This window comes from Calypte anna, chromosome 1 (assembly GCF_003957555.1).
Source record: "Calypte anna isolate BGI_N300 chromosome 1, bCalAnn1_v1.p, whole genome shotgun sequence".
NCBI classification, from domain to species: Eukaryota; Metazoa; Chordata; class Aves; order Apodiformes; family Trochilidae; genus Calypte; species Calypte anna.
In genome coordinates, this window is record NC_044244.1 from 151,837,957 (window position 1) to 151,860,124 (window position 22,168).

Sequence of the window (22,168 nt, forward strand, 5' to 3'; positions counted from 1 at the left end):
TAAGGTAAAAGGAGAAGCAAAATGCTGTAGTATCTCAAGAATACTGTAATTCAAGTAATTTCTAAACAGCTGAGAGGCAGGAGAAGCTGCTTATTTGAGCTAACAAAGGCTTCAGAATTATATACCAGGTGAACAAAAGCAAAACTTTAAGAGAGCTCTTCCAACACTTAAAAGCAACTGATGTGCCCATAAAACTTCTAGTCATAGAGATGGGAATAGAATCCCAATTACTGATGCAACTCTGTAAATAGGAATTAATGATTTCTATGTGAATGGCTATGTGTGGTTTTGTCTGCATGCATTTATATAGATAAACAGAGCAGAAAGACTTCTGGAATTTTATTTTTTTTTTTTGATATATTGTTTCATACTACACTACAACATGATGTTTTATTTTTTGCAACAAATAACTTGATCACATGGAAGAGATAATAACACAAGTAGCTTTGCAAAACCAGCTGGTCAATTGTGTTTTGGGATGGAATGAATCATGGTGTGAAGTGTACCTATGCGCCTTTATTGATTATGGAAGGAAACACTTTTACTTAATCTAGGTGCTTAATATTCAGACAGTTACATTCAAGTGTTTTGAATCCTATCCCAAGTGTGTGAGTACACAAAAAGTGTTTTAAGGGTCTACTGTGATACACTTTCAAGTGGGATGAAAGTTAGCCATGGTTTAGATTTAGGTTTTTGCCAGCTGGCAACAACCAGGCCTCCTCTCATTCACCCCCAACCCCTGTTGTGGGACAAGGACGAGAAAATACACCAAAGGCACATTAATCAAGACAAGGATTGGGAGGTTTGCATTCCCCAATTATGGTCATGTGCAAAAAACCCAGAAAGACTGGACTTGGGGAAAAAAAAAAAAAACTAATTAAATTTAACAGAAGAAAAAGAAAACATGCCTAGATCTTAATACGTTCCCCCCACCTTTCCCTGTTTTCCAGGCCTGAATTGCTTTACTCCTGCCACACTTTAGTGCCAAAGGGGGATGTGGAGAGGGTATTCATGGTTAGTTCATGTTTTTTCTTCCACTCCTTCCTCATCAAGGGAAGGACTCCTCACAGCCTTCTCCCACTCCAATACGCAGTCCTTTTCATGAGAGAGAGTCCTTTCTGAACCCCTCTGACATGAATACTTCCCACAAGGTCCGGTCCCTCAGGCACAGACTGCTCCAGCACAGGCTGCACACAGGGCACTGTCTGCTTTGAGAAAAGAGTCACAACCCCTGGCACAGAGTCCTCCATGGCTACAGATCCATATCTGCCCCACTCCATAATCCTGTGCTGCCTGCAGCTTCACCTCTGCCCACCTGTGACACTCCCTGGCAGAAGCTCCATGTCTGCCCACCGTGATCCCACCAGGGACTCCTCCACTGTTCTCCTTCAGGGACTTCTCCACCCTGCTCCTCCATGGGTTGCATGGTGACAGCTGCCATCTCCCCGCTGCAGGGAAATCTCTGCTTGGCACCTTTTGCCCCTCCTTCCTCACTGACCTAGGTGTCTTTTCTCTGGCATTTGTTTTCCCTTTCTTGAATACTTTGTTCGCAAAGGCTCAGTGAGGTTCCTGTATCTGGTTTACCTTGGCCAGAGGCAGGGTCTGAACTGGAACTGAGGGACCTTTCAGCAGCTTCTCACAGAAGCCAACCCTGTGGCCCCTGCTTCCAGAGCATCACCACACTAAGCCATGACCAAGCTGAAGGAATATTTTGAGGAATTTTAGTTGTCTGCTTTCCTCAGGCATCTAAAGATTAAAGTTCCAGCTTGTACTTAATATTTCCTTTTGGATAGTGTGTTACTGTTTCTCTGTGATATAAGAAATGTAGATTCTTATAGTCTTAGGTCTTCTGTATTTTTCTGAATGTTAGAGTGTTCAGCTACACAGCATGGTACAACAGCTTGCAATGCACCTGTTCTCTTACTGTAAGATTGTGGTGCTGATATTTCCTTCCTGCCACTCATAATAAATCCTTTTCAACTGATACATTGATTTATATCAGTTGGGATCTGTTTAACAACTAATTTGCTTTTTGTTTGAAAAAATTTTACATGCCTTGGGGACTATTTAGAACTTGAATCATAAAATTTGTGTCAAAGCATCAAGTTGTTTGATTTCAATCTTTTCAAGAACAATTTAAGACATGGTCGCTTTTACAGTAAGTGCTTACTATTTGCAGCATATCCTTCAGTCTGAATACATGTGAAAAGGTGATTTACTAAGGTTTATTTAGTTATTCACTTCACAATATTTTGTTTGAGTGTCATCTACATAAATTGCAGAGTTCTATTTCTCAATTTGTCACCTCCACCTCTCCTGAGTAGTTAAAGAATTCATATATTTTTGTGATATATAGTTATGAACTATAAAAATAATACATATTTCATATCCATTTAATTATCAGATATTCTAGTTGTTTTTTATTTACATAATTTGTGTATTTAATGTCAAAAACAGTAACATTGCTGTCCAGTTCAAGCTACAGTGGCAATTAGAATGTGAGCTCCTGAGCATTATGGGTACAAGGCATGAATGTCAAAAACATAATTTGCCCTAGAGAACACAGTGGGAAAAGATGAAGCTAATACTGCCATTTAGTATTATCTATATTCTGTCTCTGGTTCTGCAACTATTGCCAAGCACATTTCCATGAATATTAAGAATGGCTACACCTTTACATTTTTTTAACTATCAGTAATTTTCTTATTTTTATACAACAATTAAACTGTTTAAGCCTGGTTTCCTGTAGCAGCTGCCCCCAATACCTTTTTTGAATGCCCAGATCGATTCAAAACAGAATCTAAGAGTTTGTTTTTACTTCTTGTCCCTTGTCTTAAAAAAAATAATATATATATATACTTTTTTTTTTTTCTGAGCAGTTCCAAAGGCATTTAACTTCCGTTTATACAAATCTGAGCAAGAGAACATGATATTCCAGTTTGATCACTTCCCACATTTGAAAAAATAAGGAAAAAATTGTCTTTGCAGATTGTTTGCTTTCCATCATACTAGAGAGAAGGAAAATGTAATACACCCACAAGCATATGCACATACACTGTCACCTTGGAGATTCAGTATTGTAAATAGGAGAGCAGTTATATCCAGTTAATATACTTGGCCAGTCTGACATTTGAAGTGTACATATTTGATGTGAATTTTACTGTTACTAAATGGGTTTTAGGAATTCATGTATCATCACCCTTTCCACTGAAATTGGATGAAGGGAACCATACGGCCCTTTCACATCCTACAAGAGAAAAAGAGAAATGCAGATTGAAATAAACAGTGGGAAACTTTCCCTTTTTTTTTTTTTTTTTTTTTTTTTTTTTTTTTTTTTTATCATCACATTTTCCTTATAGAGTTTTGAGCTAGAATGGAGCACACTAGTGTTTCACTCTGTCACCAATGTGTTACAACTTGTTTTCCTTTCAATTATTAAAAGAGAGAGACTTATCAGTCACAAAACTAATCTTCAGAGATAGGACGCAAATAAGAGGAAGGGGAAGAAGTAGAGCTGAAGGGGTGAAGAGGGAGCAAAAGCAGTATGAGCACAAGGTAACAGCTTACCTGAATCACCCACATAAAACAGTCCAAAACGTGGTGAAAATTGGAAATGCCAGTAGAATTTCTTGCAAAAAAATCTCTCTTCATTCATCCAGGAAAATAAATTCCTCCCACTTCCCATCATACTGTGATATTCTTACATTATATCGTGAGAGTATATATTCTTTGGTTTAAGTCAGTTAGCTAAGCCAAGAAACAGAACTAGGCCCCCAGTTCCATGACAGAACCTGACTTCCTGTTTGTCCTTCTCTGAACCTAGATGAGCTTACCTTCAGTAGGACCAGGGGAATCCCAGAAATCCCTTCCCTTTCCTTCCCTTCCCTGAAATCTGGAAGAAAATGCAATGACAATAGATCACATTGAATACTTTTTGGAATAGCTATTTATGACATAGAGATTGACCAATCCTGAAATAATAAGATAAATGTTTTAGTTGTCCAAGAGACATTCTAGTGATGCCAGATAAAATCTGATGACACTTCCTAGTGCCAGGTGTCTGTAATGCATAGTGGAATGGCCAGCAGCAGAATTTCTCTCTTAGTTCCAAGCAATGAGTTGCTAATTGCACACTCTGCATCCTGTATTGAAGCTGATTGCCCATAGACAACAATATGCTGCAAATGTGTCAAAAAAGATACAGACAGCATTTTTTGGAGGCTGGTTAGGTAGTGTTCTGATGAGCTGGAGAAGTGAGAAGAAATGTTCCAGAGAACGTTATCACTGTGATACAAATGCCATGTATTACAGTTCAAAACCAGCAGCTGTGTCTGCAGGAACATCTCATTGGTTGTGTTCTGAGGGGGGTATATGGCCATTTTAAAATGTCTTCTATGGCTGATCACCCTATGCAGAAAGATACAGTACTTAACTGCAGATGCCAGGATCTAATAATACTTTAAAACAGGTGATTGTACTTGGTCTAACAAAAAGATTTACATCTCAAAGAAGTAATAGCAAAGGGAACTAACTAGTAAAAATACAGAGACTGGTGGTGCCACCTGTCTATAATTAAGCACCTTCTGAAGCCATTTGAGCAGCATTGGCTCATGCTGCCTGTCTCCTTACTGCCACTGTCATATGTTCCCACATATGCTTTGGTTCATAATTGCCAGCCTCATATGGATGGTTCAAGCATTTGCACAATTGTCACTATGTAACTATGTTTAGACAACTGAATTTGACTCTGAATTTGAAGAAAAACTGTATTTGACTATCCCTTAAGAAAAAAAAAATTCAAACATTAAATGTTTTCATATCTCCTGAGCCACTTCAGATACTCAGTTAATCATCACAGCTGGTATACTACAAAAATAAGAGGCTATTTTTCATTAATGCAACCTCAAGTAGATTTTCTACAAAAATATTTCCTGTCAGATGCATCACAGGGAAAATCTCTAGTAATTCAGTTCGATAAACAGATTAAGAAATCTTTCTGATTAAATCTTAATGCAAATTGATTAAATTTTTTTAGAAGTAGATTAACTGCTTTTATCTTTGTTACTATACATATGTCTAATAACTGCAACTATGTAGTCTACTCTGGATTTTGTTCATGCTACCTTAATTAGACATGAGTGATTTAAAAAAAGCTGGAAAACAGGAAGTAACTTCTACTCTAGAGACAGGGTTTATATGAAAAGAACCTTAACAATGTAAAATTAGGTGTTATATTTTTCAGTTTTCTGGAATAGCCAAATAAAACCATAGCTACAATAAAATATGCTTTGCTTGAGTATGTAATGAGTTGGGCCCTAACATCGACTGCCAAATTGATCTTAGGAATCTCAGTCATTGGAAATGTATGGGAAAATTACCTTTAGTCAGGAAGAAATTTTGATTTGGTCTAACATTTTCTTATTTGAAAGTTGGAAGCTTTAGCCTCTGGATGTGTGTCATGAAGGCATTCTCCACTGTGCATACTCTCACTGAATCAAATTATTGTTTCACCTACACAAATTCTCAATTGCAACCTAGATTACTTCTAAGTGCTTTCTTCTGCATATAGTATTCTGATCACTGAAGGAGTCAGTAACTGTGACAGTTGTAGCAGCTTTGTAAATACATGAATTAAGGCATATCAACAAGATGGCTTCTGATACTGAGCAAGAGAATCTGTTAATTGATGACAGGAGCCAGGGAAAAAAATGTGAAGCAGCTGGATGTTGCAGTTGTGACTGTTGCTCTCCTGTCTCTAACATTTTAATGGGAAAGGGAGATGGCATATTTTGACAACTGCAAACAGAATTACTGACTTTTTGTTTCCTGGGCTACTGAGGAAAATATGCTTGTATCATTATATTTCCAGTTGGTTTTCTTTGAGATAAAATTATACAGATGTAGAATGCAGTAATGTACAGTGTACCTCTAGGTCAGGAGGGCCTTTTGGTTTTTTCTTTTGTTTGTTTGTGTTTGGTGTGGGTTTTTTTTCTTTATTTTGTTTGTTTTATTTCAAGAAGAGTTTAGCTGAATTTTTCTCCTTTGGTGTGGGAGAGAAGCAGGAGAAGAAGAAGAAGAAAAGTCAGAGAAGAAGAAAAAATAAAGATTTTTAACTGAACTTTTTATGGTAAGCTTATTGACCCACAAATGAATTTACATATCCATCAAGTACTTTTAAGCTTCACTTTTTTTTTTTTTAATTGCTTATGAGAAGTGCACGTATAGCAAAGACAGTAGGTAACGTGCCTTTTTCTCTAAATTACTTCAATTCTGCCTTTGAGACTTGCTGCCCTATGTAGTTCATTGTTTCTTAATTTTATTCTGAGGACTCTGTATTCTATATAAGATGTGAAAAAGCAGAGTATAAAACAAAAATTCCCAAGCAATAAAATAACAGTCCTATTTACAAATTATTCAAAATATGCAATAACTGATACTGGGGAAAATACTATTATGTATACATCTATTTTCAAAATTTCTGTTTATTTTTCACAAATACTTAGAATCATAGAATAATTTCAGTTGAAGGGACTTTGGAAGCCCATCTAGTCTAAACATGTGAGTTAAGTCTTGAAAAGATGGATGATAAGGATGAACATACTTCAACTCTACAAGACAACCTTCTCCCAGTTTAGGTTACCCTTGTGGTAATTTTTCCCCTTATTTTCTGGTAGGAATTTTCACTGTTCAGCCTTGTGTCTGTTACCACTCATTATCTCTGTGCATCTCTAAGATGTCTGCTTCCATCTTTTATGTATCCTTCCATAAGGTAGTTGTAAACAGGAAAATATTCCTTAAGCTCTTTGTTCTCCAGGCTGAACATATTGAGGTCTCTTGGACATCCTTTATATAGAATCATAGATTCATCATGGTTGGAAAGGACCTTCAAGATCATCAGGTCCGTATCAGTCATATGCCATCCTAACCACTAAAACATCTCCTGAAGTGCAACATCTACATGTTTTTTTAATACCTCCAGGGATGGCAATTCCACTACCTCCGTGGGCAACCTGTTCCAATGCTTCATGACCACTTTGGTGAAGAAATTTTCCCTAATATCTAATCTGAACCTCCCCTCGTACATCTTGAACCCATTATCTCTTATCCTATCACTAGTCACTAGGGAGAAGAGGCTAACACACAGCACACTACAACCCACTTTCAGGTAGTTGTAGAGAGCAATAAGGTCTCCCCTCGCCCACTTCTCTAGGCTGAACAGCTTCAGCTCCTTCAGCCTCTCCTCATAAGACCTGTTCTGCAAACCCCTAATAAGCCTAGGTGCCCTTCTCTTCACCCTCTCCAGCACCTCAACGTCCTTCCTATGCTTTGGTGCCCAAAACTGCACAAGGCACTCGAGGAGTGGCCTCATCAAGGGGTAAGTACATGGGTAAGATCACCATCCTGGCCTTGTTAATCACACAATTCCTGATGCAGACCAGGATGGTGCTGGCCTTCTTGGCAACCTGGGAACGCTGCTGGTTCATGTTCAGCCAGATGTCAATCAACACTCCCAGGTCCCTCTCTGCTGGGCAGTTCTCCAGCCATTCCTTCCCAAGCCTGTAGTGATGGGGTAGGTGGGGTGTGTTGTGGCCAAAGTGAGGACCCGACTGAAACTCATGCTATTGGCCTTGGTCCACTGATCAAGCCTGTCTAGGTCCCTCTGCAAAGCCTCCCTACCTTCAGCCAAACTGAAACTTCCACCCAGCTTATTGTCAGATGGAAATCTACTGAGAGTGCACTCCATTGCCTCATCTAAATCAGCAATAGAGATGTTAAACAGGAGTAGTGCCAGCACTGAGCACTCATTATTGGCCAACAACTGGCTTTAACTCCATTCAGCACAACCCTTAGGACCTGGTCATCCAACTAGTTTTTAATCCATTGAAGTGTGTGTATACCACCCCAAAACATCTTTTCACCTTGTGTCGGATTTGCTCTACTATGGCAATGTTTCTTGTACTGAGGAGCCTAAAACAAGACCCATTATTCCATATTTAGTGTTAATAGTGGCAGGTAAAGAGGAAGGACCACTTTGTTGGACCTTTTGACCAAAATCCTACTGATACAAATCAGGATACTGGTGGCCATTTTTACAACCAGAACACACTGCTGTCTCACGTTCCCTTTGCTTTCCATCATAACCAAGAGGTTCTTTCCTCCAGAGCTGCTTCCCAGACAGTCAACTGCAGCATACAAAATAGTGTGATGTTGTTCCTCTCCCTGTGCAGTATTTTACATTTCTCTTTGATGAACTTAGTGAGTACCGGTCCCAATACAGGTACTGAAAAAGCTCCACTGGTAACTGTGTGGTCATCAGCTGAAATTTGCACTAGTGATTGCAATTCTTTAAGCCCAGCAGCCCAGCCAATTTTGCACACACCTCATCATGCAGTTATTCACTGCCTATCTCACCGTTCTGGTAACTTGAATCTGAAAAAGTGGAAATTTTCTAAAAACTTGGCAAAATCAAATAACATCTGCTATCCTCCTGTTACAGTCCGGAGTAACATAAAGTGTTTTAATTTATTTATCTTGATCTTCATGAAAAAAGTGCAAAAATCAAGGGCTAGGTGCAAGCATAAACTTTTATTTGACAATTGACACAAGTGAAATGATAGAACCCCATGAAAGCATGGGGAATATGTTGCCAGGCAAAAGCGGGAGAGAGGAAAAGGAGAAGATACAAGAAAAGAAAGATAAATGGGAGAGAAAAAAGTAAGAAAGTGGAAAAGAAAGGGTGAGAGACAGAGAGAGAAAGAGAGAGTTACCACTAGGGGCCCAGCTGCCCAGTGAGTTTCTTCAAGATTGTGCTGATCTTGGACAGGGTCCGATGCGAGATGGAGGTGGGTCAAGAGACGACCAAGGAGCCACAGTATGGACAGCCATATATACCCCTAAATTCCTTTGTTCCAAAGGGGAGCTGTCAGTCAGCTGCTGCAGAAGCCAGGGTCATTAGCATCAGCACAATCAAGGTGTTTTCCCCACCTTAGTCAAGGCTATGGCCTGGAGGGAACTTTCATCCTGCTCGACCCAGCATTGAAGGTTGGCCCTCATAAAAGGGGAGTAGTCTCCACCCAGCCATTAATTCTTGTCTCTTTTGGGGCATCACCCCCTGCTCAGCTCTGGCCAGGCCAAGTACATTAGCATCTTCCTCCACCCTAGCCTGGGTTATTCACTTTAAAATTGTCCTTTTGAGGCAAATTCCAACAGTGAGATTAATGGAGTCCCACACCTCCCCTCACACAGCACTAGTTACTTTATCATATCTTTTATCTTTCATCATAGAAACCAATTAAGCCAGTCAGGCATGATATACCCTTGGCTATTCCCAATCAGCTTCTTGTTCTTTACATGCTTTGAAATATCTTCCAGGAGGATTTCTCCATGACTTTCCTGGAACCTGACTAGCTGTATTTAGTTGGGTCCTCCATCCCCTTTTTGTAGATAAGTGTGATGTCAGATTTTTTTTTTTTTCCCATTCAACACTTCTACATGTTCAAGTTGTCTAAGTGATCCCTTACTCTTCTTTCTCTACCATGTGGACTCCTCACTCCCACAGACTCCTAGACAGAACTGTCTGGCCTGATTGCAAGTCAGTAATGAGTGCCAGAGAGCCAGCTCTGACACAGAGGACCTTTAAAAAGACAACATAAACACAGCAGGAATATGTAAATAGCAAAAGAAAATAGTAGTTTAGCAGAACTGCTGAAGAAGGTAGAAATTACCAGGGCAACCAAATCATAAACACTCAAAAAGCTTATCAAGTCTTCTAAGTCACAGACAGCAGGAAAAGGGTAAACAGAAATAAGCTCTGTATTCAGAAGGGAATGGGTTTAGTAAATGAGAAGAACTCAATAAGGGAAAAAAATATAAGGTGAAGTAAACCAATGACCGAGGCTATTCAGGGTATATGCAGACCAGCTGGGTGCCCAATCATGTCAGACTGGAGCAAATAAAGTAACTGGTAAATAAAGCTGTCTTTGGTTTTGTTTTTTTCCTCCACCAAAACATATGCTTTTTTGCCCTGTGCCCTGTTTGAAGTGCTGGGCCGGGTGTTTCCCTAATGCTGCAAGTGGTCATCTGCAGAAGATCATCTAAATATCCTGAGTACTAAGAACAGAAATCTTAAGTTATTTGAATTTCAAGAATTATGGATAAATTTTTTCACAGCACACATAGAATTTATTGCTGTTTTATTAAAAAAAAAAAATAAATTAAGTGTGCTGCAGTTCTGCTGAACAACTGCAGCAACTTGAAAAACTTCCTGCAAATAATGGAGCAGCAGTAAGTCAGCTCTTTCTACCTGCTGAGAGGTTCTTTTGCCAGAGATCTCAACACTTCATACTGGACAATATTAACTCAAGTGTTGTTAGGTATTTGTAAAGTACTCCTATGAAACTGAGCACAACAAGCATCCAAGCTATCTTGCCAAACCACAGAGCTGGAAGATAATTCCTTTGACCTCAGAGTAAGCAGGTACTATAGAGGGAAACAGATGTAGAAAGTGTATACAAATTTCTTATGGGTATCTCAACATCTAGAGATTTATGAAACCATAGAATAGAATTACTCTGGAATGAGGTTTCTCCAATAACTATGGGCGTTTTTTTGTACATCTGTGTGGAAAATCAAATAGCTCTTTTGCATGCAAAATAATGTTTTGATTGTATTGAATACATAGTGTATGACATTAAGGACTTCTTCTAAACTGTGTGGAAGAAAAAGTCCATGAATGCACTGTCTTGGCCCCACAGAGGATTCTGGCTGTTTGCACCCATAGTACAGTGCAGCTTTGCAACCTCAGATCTGACTTCTTTGAAATTGGTGTGAAAAAAGCTGAAAGCAGCCTCGACCAAGATCAAATTCCAAGGCACTCCGGAGCTGCTTCTGAGCTCTAGATCTTAGCCTTGGTCCCTGCCTGAGCTACACTGCAAGTGCTTTTGTGTCTGTGCCTTTTCTGCCAACTCATTTTTCGAGCTTGAATTCTGATCTTCCTCATCATTTCAAACTTCTCTGGAGATCTGGATTCCTGGACTCCTGACTGAATCTGGTTATTCTTTCATTGGTCAAAGGAATAACCATCAAAAATCTTCTGAAGCTATGTATCCAAGTCCTGTCAAAAATCCAGCAGGCAATGACTACAGAAGACCCTGTATCAATAATTACTGCAGGAAAAAAAATTAAAAGTACTTTCAAACTAGAAAACTGAGGCATTGAGAGACTATTTAGAATATATTTTGACTCTGAAGTAGTTAAAACTACACTATTTTTCTCAATAGTAACATTTTTCTAATTTTACTAAGTTTAATTTTTGTTCTATTTCAGACCTAAAGTAGCATTGTCAGTTTGAATGCTTGTCTATTTTTTGCATCTGAGTAACAGAGATTGCTCCTCGCTAAAAAAGTCATACTTTAGTAAATACTAGCAGATTTCTCTTTGCAAATTTCACCTGTATAGATAATGCATAACTTCTCTAAGCAGTATCCACATCCTTCATTATTCTTGTCACTGTAAGTTTTCCTTAATGTCTAATTAGAGTTCATAACTGTCATGGAAAACAATATAATTTACATAATCCTCAGCTGTGTATCTTCCATGCTGTATGATAGATGCTCTGTCTTAGCAAGACTAATGGAGAAGAATCAATGAAGTATATTAGGGTCACAGACCTTCTTCCTTCTACATTTAGGTATATCACAGTAAGTAATAAATATCACAGCGTAGAAAACTAAGTTATGAACCATTTCTTCACAGGATGCCTGTGGTCTAGATGCCATAGACATAAATAAAAGTGTATTTGCTTGAATGTTTTTTGCATATTTCACCCAGTGATTCAAACTTATGAATCACAGAGCTCATAAAGAGATATCTGCTCATGTATGGAACAAAGTATTGGTACATTGATCCAATGACAGTTTTGAAACTACATTCACCATCACCAGTTAACCGAAGGTGTATGTAGTACAAAGATGCTATGACAGCAACAAAAGTATTTATTCATAGCAGACTAAGGTTACTACCACACGCTGTGGAAGATTATTATCTTCAGTATATAGGAATTGTTTTTTCTGATAAATTGAATTCGTTGCTTATCGAATATATATTGTTCTTATCACATCTGCCTGAGAGTGATCCTGGATAAAAAGCATCAACAGAAACCAGCATGTGAATTCAGCATCAACTGAGCATGTGAACTTGTGTTTTGAACAAGGTGGAATATATAGGTGCAAAAATTTTATTGCTAATAAAATCTGTGAAAAATATGTTGCTTTCCCTATTTGTTGTATACATTACGGAGAAAAAAAAATTAGTCAAAACTCTGGTTTGTTTTAAATATAGAAACTTATAATGTCAAAAAAGATCTTTCTTTTCTCTATGAACCTGATTTGTAAGCTCACAATTTCAAAGATTTTTCAGAATCTCTCAACAGAAATGAACCTTGCAGTTCTACAGGACAATACAATAGTTAATAATCAGAGTCATAAGAGTTGTTTTTTTCCTTTTAGCTGGTGAAACTTGTGCAAGCCAATACACAGATTTTTAGACAAACTAAAATGCAAAGCCAGGATATTTCATTTGTGTGAAGAAGTTGTCAGGGAAAGCTAGAATTATTTTGAGGTTTTTGCCATTGTCACTAGTGAAGATTGAATTAGAACTTTTGTTAAATGCATTTTTTTTTCTTCCTTCATTTCAAAATGAAATGTAAAAATATACTCATTGACTAAAATTCTGCATTTTTGGCTGCTCTAAGTAAGGCCCAGTTTTAAGAATAGGAATGTTTAATTAATAATATTTTAAAGAATTAATTACATTGGTACCAAAAACGTGAACCTTAAAACATGTTTAAACAAATATAAACAGTTATCCAATTTTTTATCTATGTAAACTGAAATTTTAAAAGTTATGTCAGTTGCATGGAGTTGTTCACAGGATTTTCTTTTTTTTTCTTTAACTCCTTCTTTCCTAAACAATCCTAGCTGTCTGTCTGGATAAAGAATTGACCAGAGATCTACACAGAGGACATGCTGCACAGAAGGACAAGTGGAATGAGAGTAGCCCCTGATGTCAATGTCCTAAGCTCTACCACTGGCTGCACAGTTTCCAGCACAGACAGCTTCCCATTCTGTTTCAGCATGGTTGGCTTTGTCTCCTGTTACCACCTTCAACAAGGAGCATACTGGAAAACAGAAAAAAATTATTTGGCTATATCTGGTAACTAACAGGAAAAAGACAAAAACACACTGTGTAGTCCTCTATGTCTTTTTAATTAGTTGATTTTCTTTTCTAGCATTCCCTTACTTGCCCTGCTTTCAATCTTTTGCTACCCTAACTTCAGTGATAATTTTAATAAATTTTAAACTTAAACCTACCAGATCACTGTGGTAATTTTAAAATATATTTTAATTTTTTTCTCCTTAAATCTTGTTTTGAAATTTTCCTGTTTTTTACTTTTTAATCTTGTATACCTTGCTCAAGTCCTACATCATCATCATCTTTGTGTTTTCAAATAGCTCTCAAGCTGCCTTCTTTTACTGCTATCATTGAAGTATCTGAGCTCTTTTCTGTTCCTTTATGTTGGCCAAAGATCTGCAAATTTCTAATTTTCCTTACCATTATTATTATTTTTGCATATTTTTCCTGTTGGAACACTGTATATTCTCTATTTGAAGTATGGAGAAACCATACTGGGAAAAACACCTAATAAAATAAAATGCTCCTTTCTGAATGCTGTTTAGTATAAAATGATGATACTGGATTGAGTTCCTTTCATGATGTCCTTTCATAGGAACCTCACTATATTGTTGGTTCAGGCTTTTCTCTGCCCCATGAAAATACAGAGTATAGTTTGCTCCTATGTTTCATTCCAGCTCAGTAAGTTCCTGCACCTTATGGAAGCGGGATTACATAGAAAGAGTCTTTTCCAAACACAATGCTATTTAATTTCTACCAAACATATAATTCATAGAGTTATCTTAGAGTGGTATGCATTTGCAGGGATACTGACCAGTCAGATGCTTGAGGCTTGTGGTGAGTTGGTTTTTACTGGATGACAGGTTCCCACCAAGCTTCTGTCTCACCCACATTTCTCAGCTGTGCCTGGCTATGCATCCTATTTGATATGGGCCCCAACTCACAGGATGACAACCTGTCCTGATCTTGGTCCTCTTGCGTGACTCTAGACCTGCCAGATCCACAGATCAGCCCAGCCCAGCCCTGGTTACTCCCAGCAGTCCTACACTTTTCTTATGTAGATACCACTAGACTGGATCCTTATTGGTGATTTGCTACCTTGGCAACTTTTTGTCACTCCTTTTTTGGTACAAGGTTCAATTGTAGAACAGATCATTCTCTCTACTCTGTGTCATCAAGAATAAATGAACTGTGGATAATGTCTGTTACCATATTGCTACTTGTCACTTAAATACATTCAGAATTAATTCTAGGTGCTTATATATGACTCTTGAAAGACAAGAAGTTCTTCAGACTTAATATTTACATACTAAAAATATTTCAAAACTCATCCAGAAATACAGTTAATGCAGTTCTGCAGGGCTAAGCTTAAGTATGCTTGGGGTGGAATTTTACTCCATATTTGGGTACCTCAGGATTAGTTATGTTGGCTACAGGTAGACATGTAGTATAATTTCAAATTTTCTTGCATGTCCCTTCTGTAGTTGAGAAAGACATGTATTTTATATGTACTATAATGTCTAACAAAGATGAATATCATGGACATGCAAGGACATCTCAGATGAAATACTGATGTTTAGGTATCTGATTCAAGTCACTTACTTGAGACCTAGATGTAATTTTAGTCCGAGTTCAAATATCTGTGTGCATTGATAAAAACGGAAAATGAGACACCTAACTTTTTAAAAGATACCTCTATTGTAAGCTACATTTCAGTGTCTGATTTAAGAGTTGAATCTGAAACCTTTGATCAAGACAGACTTATAAATGAGTACTCACAAAGGTCTTTTTTCCTTTTCCCCTCTGAATGTTAAAACTTAATTGCAATAAACATTATTGTAGTGCACTATAAGACTAAATCTTTTAAGTAATTTAAATTCTAATGATGGGATATGATATTTAAACACATGAAGTAGCTCCAACATGTACAACATAAAAAAAACACATGGAAAATCCAGAAATCCTAAAAAAGTCAGAATGAGGAAAATAGTAATGTGAATTTTGAATTAATCTGTGTGCTGAACAGACACTGATCACCTGTTAGTCTGAGAAAATACTTATTCTGGTATCTTATACTATCTAAAAATAAATGAAACTACCATTGCAGATTTACAAATACTCAGTAACATATGTGGACAACCCTTTAACTGTAGGTATTGCTTAAGAGTGTGTACTATGTTTTGAGTATTAGAGAAATGCAGATCAGAGAATGGCATATTATCATATTTGGCACTTTCTGAGTTAGTAACAGAGAAGTCATCAGCACTATTTCTTTTTCAAGAAAAAAATTGCTGCTTTAATTATCTGCACTTTACAAAGTAGTCTTGCTGCAGGAAGATGATTATTCTATTTCAGATTCCTGTGAGGGGGAACCTTCCAACTAACCTCAGCAAGCTCGAGACAAGAGCTGTGCTGACAACAGTTGTTCGCACAACAGAGAAACAAAAAATATTACAAAGGTCTGGCTGAAGAACACCAAGGTTATACTTGAGTGATTCCTTTAGCAGCTCTTCAGACAGCAACCTGAGAGCTATGGTCCTTGTTATTCTCTTTTTTTTCATTCCTGTAGGCTGTGTGTTTGGTTTATAGATTTTCTTATCCTTAAAAAAATATCCTAATAAATCAGGTGTTCTTATATTCCACATATCTTTAATTGTGTTTTTTTGTACAGAAATGAAGTAATCTCAGACAGTGTTGGACCAGATCAAAGATTTTTACAAAGACTGATACATAGCTCAAGCAAAAGCTTATAGGACATCAAATCTGACAAAGAAAGAGTACAAATGATAAGGGTCATGTGCCCAGACACATGACTGGAAATTTTTTTATACCCCTACATATATATACGAAGAATCAAAAGGGATCATCCAGTTCAGAAAGAGACAAACACTTTTCCTGGTCATGACCACCTGCCACTGTCCAACCTAAAAAATGATAGGCTATAAGGATATTTGGAAACCTAGAATGTCTGCTTATAACATTCCTCAAAACAGACTGGCCTTCCAAAACCTTTCAGGTAACATAAGAATGAAAAACGTCTTCAGCCAACCCTCATTTCTGAATATAAGTTCATGCAACAGTCTTGGTATTCTCAGTTTTAAGAGTATTATTATCTGGCTGCTGCAATGATTTCAGAGGACCATGAATCTTCCTGGAACATTGCAATGTGGGTCTGAAATGTGATTGCATAAGAACCTGTGTTTTGACGCATATCCTCTCAGACTGTATTACATATGCTGACAGCATAGTTCTTTGTCTGATAATAATAATGACAAAAAAGTCATAATAACATTATATATAGATATATACATATATATGTATATATAGATTATTTTTCCAATTTTTTTTTTGCTACAGTATGTTCACAAATCCAATGGGTCTTTACAAATTTATTGGTCATAATGCTTGTGACAAGGTCTGTCTTTTCTAATTTTAGCCATTCTTACTCAATTTTGAGCTATTGACCACTATCAGAAAAATTTAGGGTAAATTTCAGCTGTAACTGTCCTTAATGTAGTTAAAATAATCTGATGAGTTAAAATATTCTGATGAATCACATCTTTTCTATTTCTGTGACATTGTGATATATGATGTTAATGAATGTGTATTCCTAAACAGTAAATTCAGAATTAAACTAAGAAGAAAGTGAACACGGGGCTAGACAAAGCAATTGAGACCTATTATTTTCTACAAAACCAGTGTAAGCAACACAAGGCCGTAACGAGACAAACTTCTGTCTCAGCAATAATTGAAGCATGGGCCTTGGTCTTAAAACAAGGCACTGCCAAGGCTAACTAGGCACCAAAAGAACACAAACATCTGCACAGAGACAACATAAAAATGCCACAACCAGCAGATAAGGGAAAAATTATGGCTAGGGTTTAATTTTGCTCTGTAACAAGATAATGAAGTTGGCGAAAACAAGAAAGGTAAAGGGTTCAAGTTTGAGGAAGACTTCTTACTTCATCCAAAGACCCCCTAATGACCCCCTGGTATCTCCCCAAGAGAGGACTCCACCCAGACTCCGCCTACCATGAATATTGTAATAACATGATGTAATCCCTATGAATATATATGTAAACCCACCCCTTTTTAATATTCATGAAATTGTAATCAATATAAGGTAATTCTAGAGTTTTAGAAGTGTGCGTGTGAGTGGAGCGGAGACTCCCCATGCACCCAGTGCTGCTTTGCTTACTGCAATTTCAATTTATTATTTAAATTAAACCATTAACTGAATATTGAGTCTCAGTCATTTTTAACACATGGATCAATCACTGATTTATATCTCAGGTGGTCTACTATAATCTCCTTCATCACGATCTCTATTCACCTGCTATTTTATATATTGACACAAAGTTTGTCTACTTAGAGCACAGACATCTTCATATTGAAACTCACTGATCTCAGATATTTTTCTTTGTATTTTTATTGTTTTGAACTCTGAATATGTCCCCCAGTGCTATTCATTATGTAACACAGAGAGACTAAGGATATTAAAACAGACAAGGGATCAAAATGAGTTTGACTCTGCTATCCCAAAGCATTTCCAACTAGCCTGTTTTGATGTAATCTAAATATATTGCAAACATATTCTGTATTTTATTATAAAAAAAAAACAAACAAAAAACCAAAAAAAAACCCCAGTTAAATACTACTCAATGCAAGAGAAGTTCTTGCTGTATACTTGCTTCACCACTTGTGTCTTCCCAAATTGTCAACAAATAATTCCATAACTACTCTTTAAGTATTTCTATTAATATTTCTGCTCTTGGTTTAGTTTTGTACCTTTAAAATAATTTCCTACACTTCCTATTTCTTAATGCTTCTGATAATGTTAAGTGAAATATCTAATTTTTTTTACCAGACATCTTAAATTAAAACTAAATTCACCAGACACCTGGGTGTTTTGAAAATAATGTTATGATATATTGCAACCTCTGATATTTTTCTTTTACATTTGACTACTGACAATCCCATACTTGTTCTTAATTACGAGTTTTATACTGTGTAGTATATAGAGATCAGCTAATAGCATTGGGTGAACTGAGAGCTTCACAGTATATTGAAAATTATTTAGAATTTCTTTTGTTGTTTTTGTTCATTATGTGGCACAAATTCTTTGCTTGGTGTTTTTGAAAGGAAGTCTGTAGAAAAAGTGGAACTCAAACCAGTCTGAAAATGCTATAGAATTTTCAAACTATGCTGTCCACCTTTTTGATTAACACTTGAACACCTTAGAATTTTTACTAAGTGAAATTTTTAATGAAGTGAAATACCTTAAAAGTTAAATACTTTCATAATTTCTGAAAAAAAAGTACATAGTTATTTTTTTCTGATTTTCTCTTCAGGGATATTGAAAGGAAAACACTTGAACAGATACTTTTCAAATCTTATTTCCACACGAGAGGATTACAATTTTGTGCAATACAGGTGAGTATGGCCTGGGAAAATGTCTCAAGATTTTGTCCTTACTTCAGAAAAAGGTTCCTGTCAAGTTAAAGGCAAAGTGATCAATTTTCTCCCTTACTGTGTCCCTAGTTACCAAGAAAATACAGTGTTTTATGCTGTACCAGCCTGACTGAAAGACAAATATTGTATAATGCTGCTAATGGTACCTAGTTAACAGAGGGTATGAAGCAGAAAATACATTCATTACTCAAAAAGTGGAGAAGAGATGCTTTTATATCATTACCTTAAAAAATCCCAAACTACTAAAAGCATTTGTTTGTAGAGTGCAGGAGGCATTATTAGGATTTTTGGCACTACTCAATGACCCACTTAAAATGACCTTTCCTCCTTTACTTTCCTCTCTTTACTTGGCTTGAAGTTTTAGAATCTCACTATATTTTTCCCTTCCTTGTGTGAAGGTTTTTAACATTCCTCTCAAGGGAAAAACTCTTGTTTAGCACGAATACTTGTATTACAGTCTTATCCTTGTTTTAGACTTTTGCTGAGCATCATGTTTGACATTGTCATGGTCATGGTTTAACATTGGACTGGCAATTAACTGAATGACAGAAGCTCTTTATTAATCCCCCTCCTGGATATAGAAAGTAGAGATAATAAAGGGAGAAAGATCTATGAAGCGGAAACTCAACTACACAGCTTTAATGAAGTAGTAATGGTAAAGAAAAGGAAAAATTATTAAATATATACAAATATACAGAAGAATGATACCACATTCCTCCTCCCTTTCCCCCAACAACTCTCACGTCACCACCAAGGCTGCAGGGCAGCCCTGGGAAAGTCCAGGCTGGAATCCTGGAGTCAGCAGCAGTTGGGAGCTGGAGGCAGGAAAACTGTTAAGACAATGAAAAAAAAAATTAACTGAATTTCTCTACTTTGAAATATTTGCTAGGTATTTGATTTAATTTCTGCTTGTAATTTAGAGAGCAATCATAAATCTGTCAGATTGACTCTTGTACACTCCCATATGCTCCATGGAAAAATATGCATGCATATATTTACATGTGGAAAAATGAGTAAGGGTATGAACATAATATATTTGTGTATTTGCAAACTATTATTAATGTTGATTTTAATTCTTTTTTTCCAACGATTTGGTTATGTCTATATCACATCCTTCCTTGGATCTTAACTCAGATGGCTGCGTTTCAAGCTTTGTTGCATAGATTCCCTGTTAAGTCAGTGAATTCATTTTCTCTCTCGATGTGGTTAAGAAAGCAAGTATTTAACTGGTCTGACAAACACTTCAACTTCTGTTTCTCTGATGGACATAAGTACAATCTGTAATGAGTAAAATAATTTCCTAGAGTAATTAGTGTAAATTCAGCTGTCACTGCAGAAGAGCTGCAGTGCAAATTGTAAACCTAGTTTCCTGCAGAGTAAAATTGATCATAGAATCATAGAATCATAGAATTGGCTGGGTTGGAAGGGACCTCAAAGATCATCAAGTCCAACCTTTGATCCACTACCGCTGCAGCTACTAGACCATGGCACTGAGTGCCACATCCAGTCTCTTTTTAAATATCTGCAGGGACAGAGGATCCACTACTTCAGTGGGCAGCCCATTCCAATGCCTGATCACCCTCTTGGTAAAGAAATTCTTTCTAATGTCCAACCTAAACCTCCCCCGGCACAACTTAAGACCATGCCCTCTTGTCTTGCTGAGAGTTGCCTGGGAAAAGAGACCAACCCCCACCTGGCTACACCCTCCTTTCAGGGAGTTGTAGAGAGCGGTGAGGTCTCCTCTGAGTCTCTCTTTTTCAGGATGAACAGCCCCAGCTCCCTCAGCCTCTCCTCATAGGGTCTGTGCTGGAGTCCCTTCACCAGCCTGGTTGCCCTCCTTTGGACCTGCTCCAGGACCTCAATCTCCTTCCTGAACTGAGGGACCCAGAACTGGACTCAGTACTCCAGGTGTGGCCTCACCAGGGCTGAGTACAGGGACAGAATCACTTCCTTGGACCTGCTGGCCACGCTGTTCCTGATACAGGCCAGGATGCCATTGGCCTTCTTGGCCACCTGGGCACACTGCTGGCTCATGTTCAGCTTCCTGTCAATCCAGACTCCCAGGTCCCTTTCTGCCTGGCTGCTCTCCAGCCACTCTGTGCCCAGCCTGTAGCGCTGCATGGGGTTGTTGTGGCCAAAGTGCAGGACCCAGCACTTGGCCTTGTTGAACCTCATCCCATTGGAAGCGGCCCAACTCTCCAGTCTGTCCAGGTCCCTCTGTAGAGCCTTCCTGCCTTCCAGCTGATCGACACTTCCCCCCAGCTTAGTGTCATCTGCAAATTTGCTGATGATGGACTCAATCCCCTCATCTAAATCATCACTGAAGATATTGAACAGAACTGGGCCCAACACTGATCCCTGGGGGACACCAGGGATGTATATAAAAATCTTCTTAGTTTTTTTATATAAAAATCTTTAGTTTTCTCATCGTTTTATATTTAGATGTAATTAAATCAGAAATTGAAACATTATTGATTTTATCTTTTCATATTAGAATATTCACCGATTGCCTTTTTGCTGACACTCAATCACACTTCACCTGTAGATTAATATGGGCAACATTTTACATAACATGCCAAGGTTGTTATTTGTGTTTATTTTATGTTGTTGTTTGGGTTTTGGACAAAAAACCCCAAACAAACAAACAAAAAAAATCTGAAAAAATACTCCAACAAACAAACAAAATTTTGATTTGTTTTTAGCTTTTGTTATTGGACTAGTAACTTTTTCTATTGACTCTGTTACGATTGAGTAAAAATTACATGCATGCTTGAACCTTAATTGAAGGAATTACAATTGGCTCAATTCTATATTTTTCCTCTTCCTTAATTGCCCAATGCCCTTATAAGGAGTAGTTATCTCTATACCATTTAAGTTTCAGTGCTTACTGAAATAATTTTGAGAACCTGTCTTTTAGAAATTTATAAACTCAGATTAATTTATTAATTTACTTTTTCATTAACCATATCACTATGTATGAAGCACAACTAAACTGATATGTAAAGCTGTATAGATTATTATTTATTATTAATAGTTTCCACAATGAAACAGCAGTGGGAGACTGTAGAAAGAGCAAACAAATGAAATGTATGTAGGTTTGAAAATAATTTTCTCTGGAAAATTAGAAAAAAATCTGTTGGGTTGAACTTTGTTTTTGTGGTTTTACATGACTTGAAGACCTATATTATTTGACTGCAGGCATTTTCCCAAAAGAAGCTACAAAGGAGATAAAGTATTTAGCTTAGAATATTTTGGAATCTTTTTGGCCTTTATTTTTCAGTACTTGATGCCCTGTCCCTAAAATCTACATCCAAGACAGTTCATTCAAAAGCATGTTTGGCAGTCTTTTTTACCTTAAAAATATTCTGCCAGGTGTCATAGGTCCTCTCTGGAAGAAGCTGTATAAACTAAATGTGATAGTTTTTTCTTATAGAAGAATAAACACATTCTAGGCAAATAGCAAATACATATTTTTCTGTGATATAGTGTATTGAATGTGATTGGG